The 14,979-nt window shown below is 35.4% G+C and overlaps 1 protein-coding gene and 1 pseudogene across 2 annotated transcripts in view; one reads left to right on the forward strand and one right to left on the reverse strand.

Annotated features, from left to right (window-relative positions):
* DIAPH3 (diaphanous related formin 3) overlaps window positions 1-14,979 on the reverse strand; it is a 565,809-nt gene that overhangs the window by 34,178 nt on the left and 516,652 nt on the right. The gene's annotated exons all lie outside the window — the stretch shown is intronic.
* On the forward strand, window positions 11,098-11,628 carry LOC131743566 (UPF0538 protein C2orf76 homolog pseudogene; annotated as a pseudogene).

Raw genomic sequence — 14,979 nt, forward strand, 5'->3', positions numbered from 1 at the left:
CCGCCCCCAAAAAATCCCCAGATTCCAATAATGTCTGGTGCTTGCAGCAGCTATTATAGTGGAACTGTCTGTTAAAACTTTGTGTTGTGATGTTTATTTTTGTGCTCACCCCAGAATACAATTGGATACTTGAAAAAAAAAAAAAAAGACTTGAGGGAAATAAGGGAGTAAGTCATGTGGTTATCAAAAAATGAGTGCTCTGTATTTGTCAACAATGGAATCAAAATAGAAGGTTAGTGCTAGGTTATTTTAAGGTCTAAAATATGGGGGGAAGAGTCTAGCAACTAAATAAGAATAATGTTTTAAAAAGGGAACCCTCTTGCATTGCTGGTGGGAATGTAAATTGATACAGCCGCTATGGAGAACAGTATGGAGGTTCCTTAAAAAACTACAAATAGAACTACCATACGACCCAGCAATCCCACTACTGGGCATATACCCTGAGAAAACCATAATTCAGAAAGACTCATGTACCAAAATGTTCATTGAAGCTCTATTTACAATAGCCAGGACATGGAAGCAACCTAAGTGTCCATCAACAGATGACACAGATGATAAAGAAGATGTGGCACATATATACAATGGAATATTACTCAGCCATAAAAAGAAATGAAACTGAGTTATTTATAATGAGGTGGATGGACCTGGAGTCTGTCATACAGAGTGAAGTAAGTCAGAAGGAGAAAAACAAATACCGTATGCTAACACATATATATGGACTCTAAGGGAAAAAAATGTCATGAAGAGATTAGTGGTAGGACGGGAATAAAACACAGACTTACTCGAGCATGGACTTGAGGATATGGGGAGGGGGAAGGGTGGGCTGTGACGAAGGGAGAGAGTGGCAGGACATATATACACTATCAAATGTAAATTAGATAGCTAGTGGGAAGCTGCTGCATAGCACAGGGAGATCACCTCTGTGCTTTGTGACCACCTAGAGGGGTGGGATAGGGAGGGTGGGAGAGAGGGTGATGCAAGAGGGAAGAGATATGGGAACATATGTATATGTATAACTGATTCAGTTTGTTGTAAAGGAAAAACTAACACACTATTGTAAAACAATTATACTCCAATAAAGATGTTAAACAAACAAACAAAAAAAGAAAATAAAGACTGTTACAAGAGACAAAGGACACTACATAATGATCAAGGGATCAATCCAAGAAGAAGATATAACAATTGTAAATATATATGCACCCAACATAGGACCACCTCAATATATAAGGCAAATACTAACAGCCATAAAAGGAGAAATTGACAGTAACACAATAATAGTGGGGGACTTTAACAGCCCTCTTACACCAATGGAGAGATCATCCAGATAGAAAATCAGTAAGGAAACACAGGCTTTAAATGACACATTAGACCAAATGGACTTAATTGATATTTATAGAGCATTCCATCCAAAAGCAGCAGAATACATATTCTTCTCATGTGCACATGGAACATTCTCCAGGATTGATCACATGCTGGGCCACAAAGTGAGCCTCAGTAAATTTAAGAAAATTTAAATCATATCAAACACCTTTTCTGACCACAATGCTATGAGACTAGAAATCAACAAGAAAAATCCTGTCAAAAACACAAACATGTGGAGGCTAGACAATACGCTACTAAACAACCAATGGATCACTGAAGAAATCAAAGAGGAAATAAAAAAATACCTAGAGACAAATGAAAATGAAAGCACAAGGATCCAAAACCTATGGGATGCAGCAAAGAGGGTTCAAAGGGGAAGTTTGTATCAATACAATCCACCCTCAGGAAACAAGAAAAATCACAAATAAAAACCTAACCTTATACCTAAAGCAACTAGAGAAAGAAGAACAAACAAAACCCAAAGTTAGTAGAAGGAAAGAAATCATAAAGATCAGAGCAGAAATAAATGAAATAGAAATGAAGAAATCAATAGAAAAGATCAATGAAACTAAAAGCTGGTTCTTTGAAAAGATAAACAAAATTGACAAACCTTTAGCCTGACTCATTAAGAAAAAAAGGGAGAGGGTAGTTTTTTTTTTTTTTTTTGATATTGTGTTGTATGAGCTGTTTGTATATTCTGGAGATTAATCTCTTGTTGGTCACATTGTTTGCAAATATTTTCTTCCATTCTGTAGGTTGATATGGTATATTGACAGAATGGCATATTACTCAGCCTTAAAAAAGAATGAAATAATGCCATTTGCAGCAACATGGATGGACCTAGAGATTATCATACTAAGTGAAGTAAGCCAGACAGAGAAAGACAAATATATGATATCGCTTATATATGGAATCTAAAAAAAAAAGTGATACAGATGAACTTATATACAAAACAGAATAGACACAGACCCACAGACATAGAAAACAAACTTACGGTTACCAAAGGGGAAAGGCGGAGGGGTGAAAGGGATAAATTAGGAGTTTGGGATTAAAATATACACACTACTATATATAAAATGGATGATCAACAAGGACCTTTTTCTTGATACCAAGAAGAAAAAAACATGGTAATCTGTGAAATGCAGACTATAAAATGTGCTTAAGGTGTGCAGGGAATAAGAAAGAAGCACAGGGAACTATACTCAATAATTTGTAATAACCTATAAGGCAAAAGAATCTGAAAAAGAATATATATATATATATATATATATACACACACACACACACACACACACACACACACACATGCATAATTGAATCACTTTGCTGTACACTTGAAACTAACACAACATTGTAAATCAACTATACTTCTTAAAATACAGAGAAAAAAATTCACTCTCTAGCAAAAGTGAACCCCCCCCCCAAAAAAAAAGGATCAAAATTAGTGTATAAGCAAAATTGGTTCATATTGGGGCCTCTTGGACTATCTTATCGTCTTGGATTTTCCAAAGGAAAGAGGATGGCTAGATCAAGAAAGTTACATAGATCCTTGGCTTGCACAGAAGATGGAGATTTCTGCCTACTCATTTCATTAGTATTGTTTTTAACTCCATGTGTTGTATTATTAAATGTCACCAATCTTTTGCTGAACTATATCAAATGAAAGATGATAAAAGCTTGCCTAATGATATTTAGTGTTTTAGGAAATATGATAAAGGATCAGCATTTAAAATAAAAATTGGCATATTTTAACCATTTCCTTATGCTTGCTTCTGTTAAACTAATGTGCTTTATATGAGCAAAATTATGATCTTTTTCACTATATGAAACTGTCTCACTGTAAACACATGCTTCAGGAAAATTCAGAATAAAAGTTCATCCAACATTTCAGTCTGCACACAGATCAATTTTAGTTAATGCATATACATAAACAAAAGAAAGGAAGCAAAGCTAGAGAAAGGGAAAGAAGGAAACAAAAAGGAAAGAATGTTTCAGCTCAAGTACCTTTTAAGTTTACAAGGAACTTTTTAATATTCAAGAACATGATCCATTTGCAGACGGCTGAAGGAGAGTGTTTAGGACTAAGTAAACTATATTTCTTTCAAGTGTAATATAAACAAAAGGATACAGTCCACTGATCCATTGTAAATACTAGTTAAAAATAATCCTGACCCTTCAGTGTAACGCTTACACAAGGTACATGTTAGGACTTCATTGAGCCTAAGGCAAGTTAAAAAGCATTTTAAAAAGCCACTCACAGCATTCAGAATGTAGGATACCCCAGCTGTAGTGGTTAGTAATCTGTTCTATGTTTTTGGTAACTAAAAACAGAATGAAATTTTATGTTTTTCCTATCTTACTTGGTACAGATTCCTCATAGCTTTGAGAAATTACTGGCTTTCATGGCTATTTTTCCAAATCCTGAGAATTTATCAGTGAAATTTTGGTGACAAAAAGGAAGGTTGAGGTTTAGGACTAGTGTGCTAAGAAGGGGTGTGAATGATAAATAACTCATTACAAATTTGGAGTCAAAGAGGTTATTAGTTTCTAGTTTTGTCCCTCCTCCAGCCTTTCTACATACCACCCTTCCTGCAAGAAGCTCTATATTCTTGGCTGTCTGGAATCCTTAGCATGTTTCACAACTATAACCCACCTTGTGGTTATAACCAAAGAGTACTAGAGCCCAAGCCTCACTCTATTCTGTTTGAGGCTGACAATATTATAGTCACGGCACTTTAGGTTTTCTTTTACTGACAAGGAAACTGAAGCCCAGAGTGGTCAAGAGACATGCCCCAAATGAACAGTCATGGTACACACTTTCCATATAAAACACACCTACCACCAGCACCCCTTCCTCTATGAGGCCTCTGAAAATCAGTGTGTGCACCTCAATGACACTACAGAGCCTCTCCTTGATTTTATGGTTTGCTGGCTGTGTGTTGCTCCCTAGGAATTATTTCGGTCTAATTTACCTGTCAAAAGTATGAAATACTGAATATAATAAAGTCTTTCCTCCGACTCCAACTCTTTCTTTAATCACAGAGCTTATATTCTATTGGGAGAGGCAGGCATTAAACAAATAATCCAACAAATATGTAATTATAATTTGTAAATGCAATGAAGGGAAAGTAAAGGATGCTATTATGAAGTGTAACGGGGGACCTGACTTAAGTTTCAGAGACAAGGCAGTTATAGGAATGCTTCAATGAGAAAATAAAACTTGAGACCAGAAAGATAATTAAAGAGTTAGTGAGACAGGTTTAATGGGAGAACTGCATTCCAGGCAGAAGGATCTACATAAAGCCGTTGGGTGGAAGACTCTTGTGGTTAGAATGTAGTGACCAAAAGTAAGGATGACTCACTCAACTGAGATTGCAGAGGTCTGGAATTTTATTCCAAGACCCATGGGATGCCACTAACAGATGTTAAGCAGGAGTGTGACCTATCCAGATGTGCATTTCTCTGATGGTCCTTGTCATAAAACTCAGGATTTTTTTAAACTTTTTATTTTATATTGGAGAATAGATGATTAATAATGTTGTGTTAGTCTCAGGTGTACAGCAAAGTGATTCAGTTATACATATACATATTATCTATTCTTTTTCCAATTCTTTTCCCATTTAGGTTGTTATATAATATTGAGCAGAGTTCCCTGTGCTCTACAGTAGGTCCCTGTTGGTACACACCACTTTATTTAAAATGAATAACTGACTAGAACTCAGCTTTTAAAGTATATGTCCTGAGTCCAAAGCATGAATAGAGTTAACAGTGCAAAGTCTTCTCTCCTATTTGTAAAAACAATTCAAGGCAAGTGCTCTTTTGATAGTCTTTATGTAGCATTATATAAAGTATCCTAGTGTTACAATCTAACATGAAAATAAACTGCAGAACAAAAATAGCATACATCCCAATCTTAGAGAAAAGTAACAAAGCTCATGCAAAATTCACAAAGTATGTGATATCTTCAAAATAGTGAAAACTATAGTGTTTTTTTATAAAAAGACAAAGGAAATTGTTACAAAATTATATGACAAATTTGAGTATCTTACAAGTTGCAAAGTAAACCTGGAGCCATAATTTATATTGGAAATTGTATTTTCTTTTTCTTAATTTAATTTTTATTTTGTATTGGAGTATAGTTGATTTACAATGTTGTGTTAGTTTCAAGTATACCACAAAGTGATTCATTTTCATATATCTGTTCTTTTTCAAATTCATTTCCCATTTAGGTTATTACAGAATATTGAGTAGAGTTCCCTGTGCTATACAGTAGGTCCTTGTTGATTATCTATTTTATATATAGTAGTGTGTATGTTATTCCCAAACTCCTAATTTATCCCCCCAACACCTTTCCTCTTTGGTAAGCATAAGTTTGTTTTCAAAATGTGTGAGCCAGGAATCCCACTTGAAAAGATACATGCACCCCAATGTTCATTGTAGCACTATTTACAATAGCCAAGACATGGAAACAACCTAAATATCCATCAACAGAGGAACGGATAAAGAAGATGTGGTACATATATACAATGGAATATTACTCAGCCATAAAAAATGAAATGATGCCATTTGCAGCAATATGGATGGATCTAGAGATTATCATACTAAGTAAGTCAGACAGAAACAAATGTATGATATCACTTATATGTGGAACCTAAAAAAATGATACAAATGAACTTATTTACAAAACAGGAACAGACTCACAGACTTCGGAAATTGTATTTTCTAGTCTGAATTTTAAAGGATCTTTATAATTCTTATTTTAAAATGCCAAAAGTGAATTTTCAGTGAAATACTTTCTGAAATAAACTATGAAATGACAATCTGTTTAGTATACAACATTCTAAATTCACCATAAAGAAAAATCCTTAGCAATATCCTGAAATGTGATTGTTCAAATAAGTGGCTTTATTTTGGTGATCCTGAATTATTGCTGTGGTGCTATATATAAACCATAGGTGCCAAATACTCCACCTTCAATTTGCCTACCTTTGTAGAGAAAGACAGATATGAGATGCTATTAAATTTTTTGGCCTTGAAATTAATAGCCAATAATCAACCTCAATAATACTAAGAAAAATAAGTCGGGACTTCCCTGGTGGTCTAGTGGTTAAGAATCGCCTTCCAATGCAGGGGACATGGGTTTGATCCCTGGTCAGGGAACTAAGATCCCACATGCAACTAAGCCCACGTCGCAACTACTGAACCTGCAAGCTGCAACTAGAGAGAAGCCTGCATGCTGCAACAAAGATCTCACGTGCCGCAATTAAGACCCGATGCAGCCAAATAAATAAATAAATAAACTAATTAAATTTAAAAAAAGAACAAAGAAAAGTCTGAATGGATCAATCAAGGTAAAACAAAATCAGAGACTGGCAAAAACTCAGAGAATTGTGTATGACCACCAACCTCCATAGGACACTCAAGATTTATTTGCTATAGGAATCAAGAATTTCTTCTCAAGTTAGGGTTTTTATTCCAGGAATAAGTTTATGAGGTTGATACATTTTGATTTTTGTCTAGCTTATGAGAAAGGAGGACATGTCATTTTTTATTTGTAGTACAATTCCTAACAGAAAAATGTAAAGCTCTACATCAAAAAGTTACATAATATGTTGGAGGAAAGCATAGTTTCATAGTTTCTAAAGTTAAATTTGTTTCTTAGTTGGGTACTTTAACAACCTAAGAACTGAAAACCTCATAAACCAGCTGATATTTATAGCTTCTAAAATACCTGATTGTTAAATAAATAATGCTCTTGGGGTACCTACGTTTCTACTTAATAAAGGAAATTAGCCTTAACATAGCTTCTTGGTGAATATAAGACTTTAGTAAATACTTGCTTAGTTTCCAACTTTTAGGACAATTTTACTAAAAACAAACAAAAAAAAGAGTAAAAAAAAAGTTACAGTTCTAGAATGAAACAAAGTTGTTTAGTCATCTGAAACATCTGGTACTGAATGTGGATTTCTTAATTATTGAGAGGGCCCTGAAATATAAATATTCACAGGTTCAAAAGAGTGCTGCCAAATAGGTTATCAAGCAAAAAATACGCAAGCACCTGGAGAACAAAATCCATCTGTCTGGCTGAATTTAGTTGAAAATAATTTTTTTAGACTTGTTAGTAAAACCCTCATGCAAAATGTATTTGATTGAATAATTTACCAAGAATATTTCCATAAGCATCAGAAAGCACTACAGTGGATAAAAATGAATATACTAATCATCTTTCTAACTTTGAACCACTGCCACAGCATCTAGTGAATATATTTTGTAGGTTTCTAGTTAGGTTTCATCGTGCACGTGGTCTCAACTTGAAGAACAGGATTCCCGTAGATATGATGTGGCCAGTCCCATCTACAGGGAAAGGCGGGTAGGAGTTAATATTCCTGGGTGTAGCTGATGCTTACTTGAAGGTAAGCATGGGTGTCTCTCCCTCAGAGATGAGCACTGTGGGACTTTCCTCATCTTCCCTGATTCTGGAACTCAGGTGATGGCTAGAGTTAGGATGAGAAAAGCCAGGGGGAGTAATACTAAATCCTATATTCTCTCTCCTGGGGCTTGCTTTTGCAAATAAACTGTGTATTTGGAAATAAACCACTGTTTAATATGTTCAGATAATTCCCCCTTTCAAATATTTACAAGTTAAAAGGAGACTGTATTAAATGAGATAATAGAATGTACGTAAAGCATTAAGCATGGTACTTATCATGTAAAAGTCATGAAACAAATATTTCCATCAGGTTCTCACTTGCCCCCTCCGCTAAGCATCAGAAAACTTAACAGCAAAGTTCCTAACAAGGAAGAGAGGTCAGCAATCAGGTAAATCATCTCCTATTAAGTGAACTGTCACAACCCAGTTGGATTCACGGTTCTGATACTAAAACAAGCACTTATTCTTTCTGAAGACTAAAAGATGTACTCAAGTTAGTACTAACCTTTTATAAAAGTAAGAGTATTCTAACAAAAGGACATTAAGTAGTAGGATAAAATGACCCTTATCTAACAAAGAATAACAATTCAAGCTGAATCAAGCAATTAAAAAGATATGCACTGGTACACTTTCTTTTAATCTAACAGTATAGAAAAAATGGCTTTAAAAAAAATTCCTTGTTCCACCACCAAATCCTCTCAGTGTGGTTATCTTTAAAAACAAAACAAAAATCAGAGACTATGATATACTCTCTTCCAAACACAAGAAAACAGCAGCTTACTAAATCCTTACTGAAGCTTGAAAGGTAAGGATGCAGCAACTCTTGTCTTTCACTCACTCAAGAGAATTTCCATTTTAGCTGTACCCAATCACATTCACTAGTTTCTATTCAGATGAGATGTTTACTTGATCTTATGCTTTTAGCCAGAGATCAATCAAGATAATCTACTAAAATCAAAATGGCATATTATTTAAATTAATAATCACTGTTGAGAAATAGCTCAAGGGATTTCATATCATCTAGATTGATTTTTAAACATTAAACAACAGATGATTATTAATGGTGCAATATTAGAATACAAAATTTGGGGCAATATGAAAACCTGTCAGTCGATATGATTACCATTTGAGAACATGTGGAGTTATTTCTTAGAGACAATGCCATGTTCCCTTATGTCACAAACCTGTTACCATGATAGGGAGGACAAATGCCTGGCATATAGTGCTATGCATCCTGTTACAATAGGTTCATTCATATTTATAATACAGTCTGTGATGTCAATGCAGTCACTTTAGATCTCACTGTTATTTCAAACAAATCCATAACTGAGCAAAAAGGCAGGATGTTGACAAGAGTTAATGTGTGTTTTACACTGTTTACAATTGTCTTCTAATCTACTAAATGGCTGTGAAAATTGATGCACTGTTAGGGGTGCTTTTATATACTAGTACAGATAAAGAGCTGTTGTGTTGCAGTAATCTCTGTAATGCTAAATTGAATTTTCTACAGTGCTTTATGTTTTCTCTATTTGTATGTGATAAGTAGGCTCCTGATTTTATGCAAACCCTTAATAAAGAAACCAAAAACTCTTCTCATTTTATTAGTTAAGATGTATTAATTGAGATGTACAGGCTTTTAATTCTATCCTATTGTAAAATAAAACTTGTAATTGTATTTCAAATAGATTAAGAACTCACATCCCAAGAGATCTGAATCATTCTAAATCTCTGAATCATTTAACTTGACTAGCATGTGGTATATTAAGGCTATATAACCCAATGATAGTTGTAAAAATTCAGACACATCAATGTGAAATATTATTAGTAATACCTCCTCATAGTACTCTACATTTTGACAGTAACAGGCAAGAGGGCAGAAAGGCTTTTCAAAGAAGGAATTGAGGTTCATGTACCAACATCGATAATTATGTGTGTGTGTGTATATATATATATATGTAGCTATATACATATATAGCTACATATATATATATATATACATACACACACAGTATATTTAAATACCACCACAAACAGGCAATGTGTGAATGCCCATTATTCATCATAGCTACTAGGAGACTATACTGCCTCTTTGGCTGCAACAGACATGTATTGTAAACGTGTGACAGATCTAAGAATCATTCCTCCCTTTCATGACTGTGACTCCTGTTTCAGGCTTACCAATGGAACAATCTGGAATATGCAGTTTCACTTCCATACAAGCTATGAATAAAGACTACCTTTTGATAAAAGCAAAGAATGACAAGCATTCATGATGTTTTAAAAACAACTTAAAATCACCCAACTAATTATCAACTAATTGTTTATTACACTAACCTTTTTATATTTACAAGAAAGGGGTTAGAAATTGTGAATGATTAGGCTTTCATTGTCAGATGTTAATTGTGCTTGTATTATAAAATGGTTACTTCTATATAAAATTTTGTTTAGAAATGAATAATGCTCCTGGCTTTTTTTTCTACTAATATTTTAAGTGCTGGTAGTCAAAGAAAGGAAAATTCTGTTATGTGTTGGTAAGAATTAAACACCTAGGAAAGTTCAATAAAGTACATTTGCCCAAATATGCACAAACCAAAGAAAGCTTATTTTATGACTATTGAAACAGGGGCAGCATCTTTCAAAGATCTGTCTTCTTCCTTTTTATACTTATCAATATATTTCATACTCTTACTATTTTTCTCTCTACAAGTTATTGCACTGACATTTATAAAGTGCATCGTTAAGAAAATTAAATAATTGGTTGTCTGATTACAATTTCACTCTGAGCTTAATATGGGGTTTTAAAGTCTTTTCCTGTCTGCTGTCTCCGATTCCCTGTGGTAAAGTGGTCTTTTCAAGGACTAAAATAACTTAAAGTGATGTCTTTCTAATGAAGGAACACAGGACTATTTTACCGCCTCAAAACAACTAATAAAAGAAAAGGAGAAAAAACAAAAGTACTAACAACAAACTTTCTATGACAACCTGCTACATCTGGAAATCAGAACTTTAGAACACAGCAGTTATTGAAGCAACTTGACTATGAAAATAATATTTAATGATACTAAAGATAACAAAGCACAAGCAAATATTCCTTTCATCTGTCTTTCTAAAATTTGTCTTGAAAACATTATGGAATGAATATGCAAAAAACAAGTGTTGCTAAATTAGTGCATAAAAAAGAATTGTAATTGTATATTTTGACAAAATGAATAGCACAATAAGCCATATTCCTGCTTTCCTTAAAAATAGGAAGTAAGCTCTCCGGAACGCTGGAGGGTTGGCTCGCGCATGCGCACCAGGGAGGAGCCGCAGAGAACGCCGGGAGCAGTTCTCCTTGTGCCATGTGTGAGAGAGTCCCCAGGACACCTGCCTATGAATGAAATTGCTGGATTGAAAGGAATTTCTTCACATGGCTTCTGAAGATGTGACCATTACGGTTCGCCTCATTCGTTCATTTCAACATCGCAATTTCAGACCTGTAGTATATTATGGAGTTCATTTGGACCAAACTGTAAAGGAATTTATAGTATTTCTAAAGCAAGATAAACTAAAGATTGTTCATCAAGCACATAAATCAAAGACAAATGAACTTGTGTTGAGTTTGGAAGATGATGACAGACTCCTGTTAAAAGAAGACAGCACCCTGAAAGCCACTGGAATCGCCAATGAAACTGAAATTGCATTCTTCTGTGAAGAGGACTATAAGAACTACAAAGCTAATCCCCTTTCATCCTGGTGAAAACTTCACAGGGCTTCCTTTTTGCATACTTGTATTAAGCTCTTTATTCCACTAGTGAGTTTTTTAAATTGACAAATAAACTTTAAAAAAAAAAAAATAGGAAGTAAGCAATATTCTTATTTCCTTAAATCAGCTTGAAGCAATTTATTTCCTATGAACAACACAAATACTACACTGCAAGGACTAATAGGTCTAAGAGAATTAGGATGGCATGGTAAAGAGGGCCCCAACAGTGCTCGCAAGTATTCACTGAGGCAAAATGACGAAAATAATGATTCCTGAAGCTAAATTTATACAAATTTAAAATTACCATATGTCCTTTTCTTGGGGGTGTTAAAATATTCTTATTAAAAGTGAAATATATGTATAACAGAGAAAGACAAATATTATATGATATCACTTATATGTGGAATCTAAAAAACAATACAAATGAATCTATATACAAAACAGAAACAGACACAGACATAGAAAACAAACTTATGGTTACCAAAGGGGAAGGTGGGAGGGAGGGGAGGGTAAATTAGGAATTTGGGATTAACAGATACAAACTACTATACATAAAATAGATAAGCATCACGGATTTACTGAATGGCATAGGGAACCATATTCAATATCTTGTAATAACCTATAATGGAAAATAATCTGAAAAAAATATATAACTAAATCACTTTGCTGTATACCTGAAACTAACACATTATCAATCAACTGTATTTCAATTTAAAAAAATGAAATATAGGTGACTACAAAGGATCATTTTTCTATCCATTCATTCATTCAACAGTTAGTAACTAAAGTCCTATTATTGGTCAGGCTCTGTTCTAGAAAGAACAGACAACAAAACTGAAACGGTTCCTGCCCTCATGCACCTTCAATTGTGGGGGAAGGCAGTGGGTAGGCTCACAAGACACAAACAAAACAAATAAATACATCATATGTCAGAGGGTGATTGGCATAATGGAGACAAAGGGCAAAGTAAATGCACTGAGGGCTGGGGTGGCTATTTTACAAAGAACGGTCAGAATAACTTTCTCAGATCAAGAGAAAATGGAGCGGTGATCTGCAGGAAAACTGAATGAGCGTGCATAATTTTGGAAGGAAAAATGTTCCGGGAAGAAGGAACAGCAGGTACAGACTAATGTGTTCTAGGGGTAGCAAGGTGGCTGGGTTAGCTGACAAGTAAGCCAGGGCAGGAGCAGCAGAAATGAGGTCAGAGACATGAGGAGGGTGGATGGTTTGGCCTTGTAGGTCTCTTATCCCACTGGAAGGTTTTCAGATGAAGAGCATCCAATCTGACCTACACTTGAACAAGCTCACCCTGGTTGCTGTGCTCAGAACAGACCAGAGGAGGACGAGGGTAGAGTCCAGGAGGCCAGTTAAGAGGTGATTCCAATAATCCACGTGACAGATGATGTGACTAGATTTGCTCTCCTTCCTAAGAGACCCAGGGAAAACACGAGATGTCGATTCAACAGCAATCATTTTAATAGACTTTTAAATTTATTTCCCAGCATCCCACTCTTTTGAGGAATTCTTTTAGGCAGAGACTGGTCTTAATTCCAGGTTTTTGTTAGAAAGTGATTTCAGTCATCCACTCCATCACAATCTGTAGCTGGACTTTCTCCAGGGAAGCAGAGCCCGCTGGGCAGTTAGTGATCTTGCATTGACTGCTGAAGCAGAATTAGCAAGATGGCCTCACTTGGATTTTCTTTTCTTTTTTTTTTTTTTTTTAAGAGTTTCTTTTTTGATGTGGATCATTTTTTAAAGTCTTCATTGAATTTGTTACATTATTGCTTCTGTTTTATGTTCTAGTTTTTTGGTTGTGAAGCACGTGGGATCTTAGCTCCCCAACCAGGGATCAAACCTGCACCTCCTGCATTGGAAGGTGAAGTCTTAACCCCTGGACCACTGGGAATACCCTCACTTGGATTTTCTAATCTCTAAATTGGATGAAAAGAGCTATTCTTTTTCTTCCTTTTCCTTCCAAACTTCTCGTTATATCCTTGCTGCCCCTAATGTCATATGGCTTCTTCACTTCTTTTACCCTGTGATCCTCTGAGCTCCAACTTCACATTCTCTCTGTCAACCTTAAATGTTGGCACTTTCTTCTAGAGAGCTCACCTATGCCCATGGTTTCAACTGTAGGTTTTTGGCTTCAAACTTTACACCTCTATGCTAAACACCTTTCTGAGTTGCACATCTCAGTTTCTATCTGTGTATAGAACACCATCTTCTCCTTCTTCAAATTCCTCATGTCTAAAAGCAGACTTATTTTCTTCCTGGGAGAAACACCTGCTCTTCCTCTTTACCTTCACATTTTTGTTTAGTGGTGCTGCCATTTTCCTGCTTACCCCCTTACAGTAGTTCTATCCTGGGGAAGGACAAAGGGGAGGGAACAGGAATTCTAACAGCATATTTCTCTACAACAAATTGTCCACTTGCCTTTTATCTAGCAATCACTCAGGTAGAACTCTTTGTAATAGTAGCCAGATATTTTTCTGGCAGGAGCTTCTTGTTTTGGAGAACCCTAGAAAAGAGGGAGCCATGTGTGTGTGTAGGGGTGCACACACAGGTACACACAAATTCCTTTGTTAGGCCACAGTGATATTTTGGCTGACAACTGTCCACAAAGAATGTAGTATTGGAAGGTGTAGCAGATACAGTGCTCACCAAATATTCCATGTGCATTCCTACATTCCCCGAAATGCTCTTCAATTATGTTGGGGTCATGTGACTAGTTCTGGTCTCTGAGTATGAGTTGAAGTGATGTGTGTCACATTGGGGATGAGGTAGTTAAGAGCCAAAGTGTCCGCTCCTTTCCTCCATCCCTTCGGCAGAGACTGTGGTCTTCCAGAGAGTGTAGCTACATGATGGAAGGAGGTCTCCTAACCTACGCTGGACCTCATGTGGGAGAGAAATAAACTTGTACTGTGTTAAGTCAGTGAGATTCCAGGGTTTGTTTGCTATGACAGTTAAGTCATCATTACCCTGACTAATAAAGACTGGGTACCCTTGGTAAGTCAAGTTAAAGGTGAAATAGATTATTTTAGTACTCGTGTCATTCTAAAATTTGCCTAAAATCTTAATTTCCATTAATATTTCCTTCTGGTATCATCTTTAGGATAATGAGTCCAGAAATTTCTTTACTTAGTAAAGGAAGTTACCCAGATCAAGTTTCAAGGCTATGTATCTTTTATTCTAGTATTGAGGGATTTGGTAAGTAAGTCTTTGCTAACATTACATTGACTCTCTCGTTTTCTCAAATGTGTTTGTGTGTGTGTGTGTGTGTGTGTATATACACATATTACTTAGCCTCTGCCTTCTAGTCCAAAAAAATCACACTTAAAAATTGCTCTTGTCCTTCTGTTCATATTGGTTGCTTTATTCCATTGAACCAATCTTGAGGTGTATCAGACCTACAGATACTAAATGTTTGCAATATAGCTATAAT

Source organism: Kogia breviceps, chromosome 16 (assembly GCF_026419965.1).
Source record: "Kogia breviceps isolate mKogBre1 chromosome 16, mKogBre1 haplotype 1, whole genome shotgun sequence".
Taxonomy (NCBI): Eukaryota; Metazoa; Chordata; class Mammalia; order Artiodactyla; family Physeteridae; genus Kogia; species Kogia breviceps.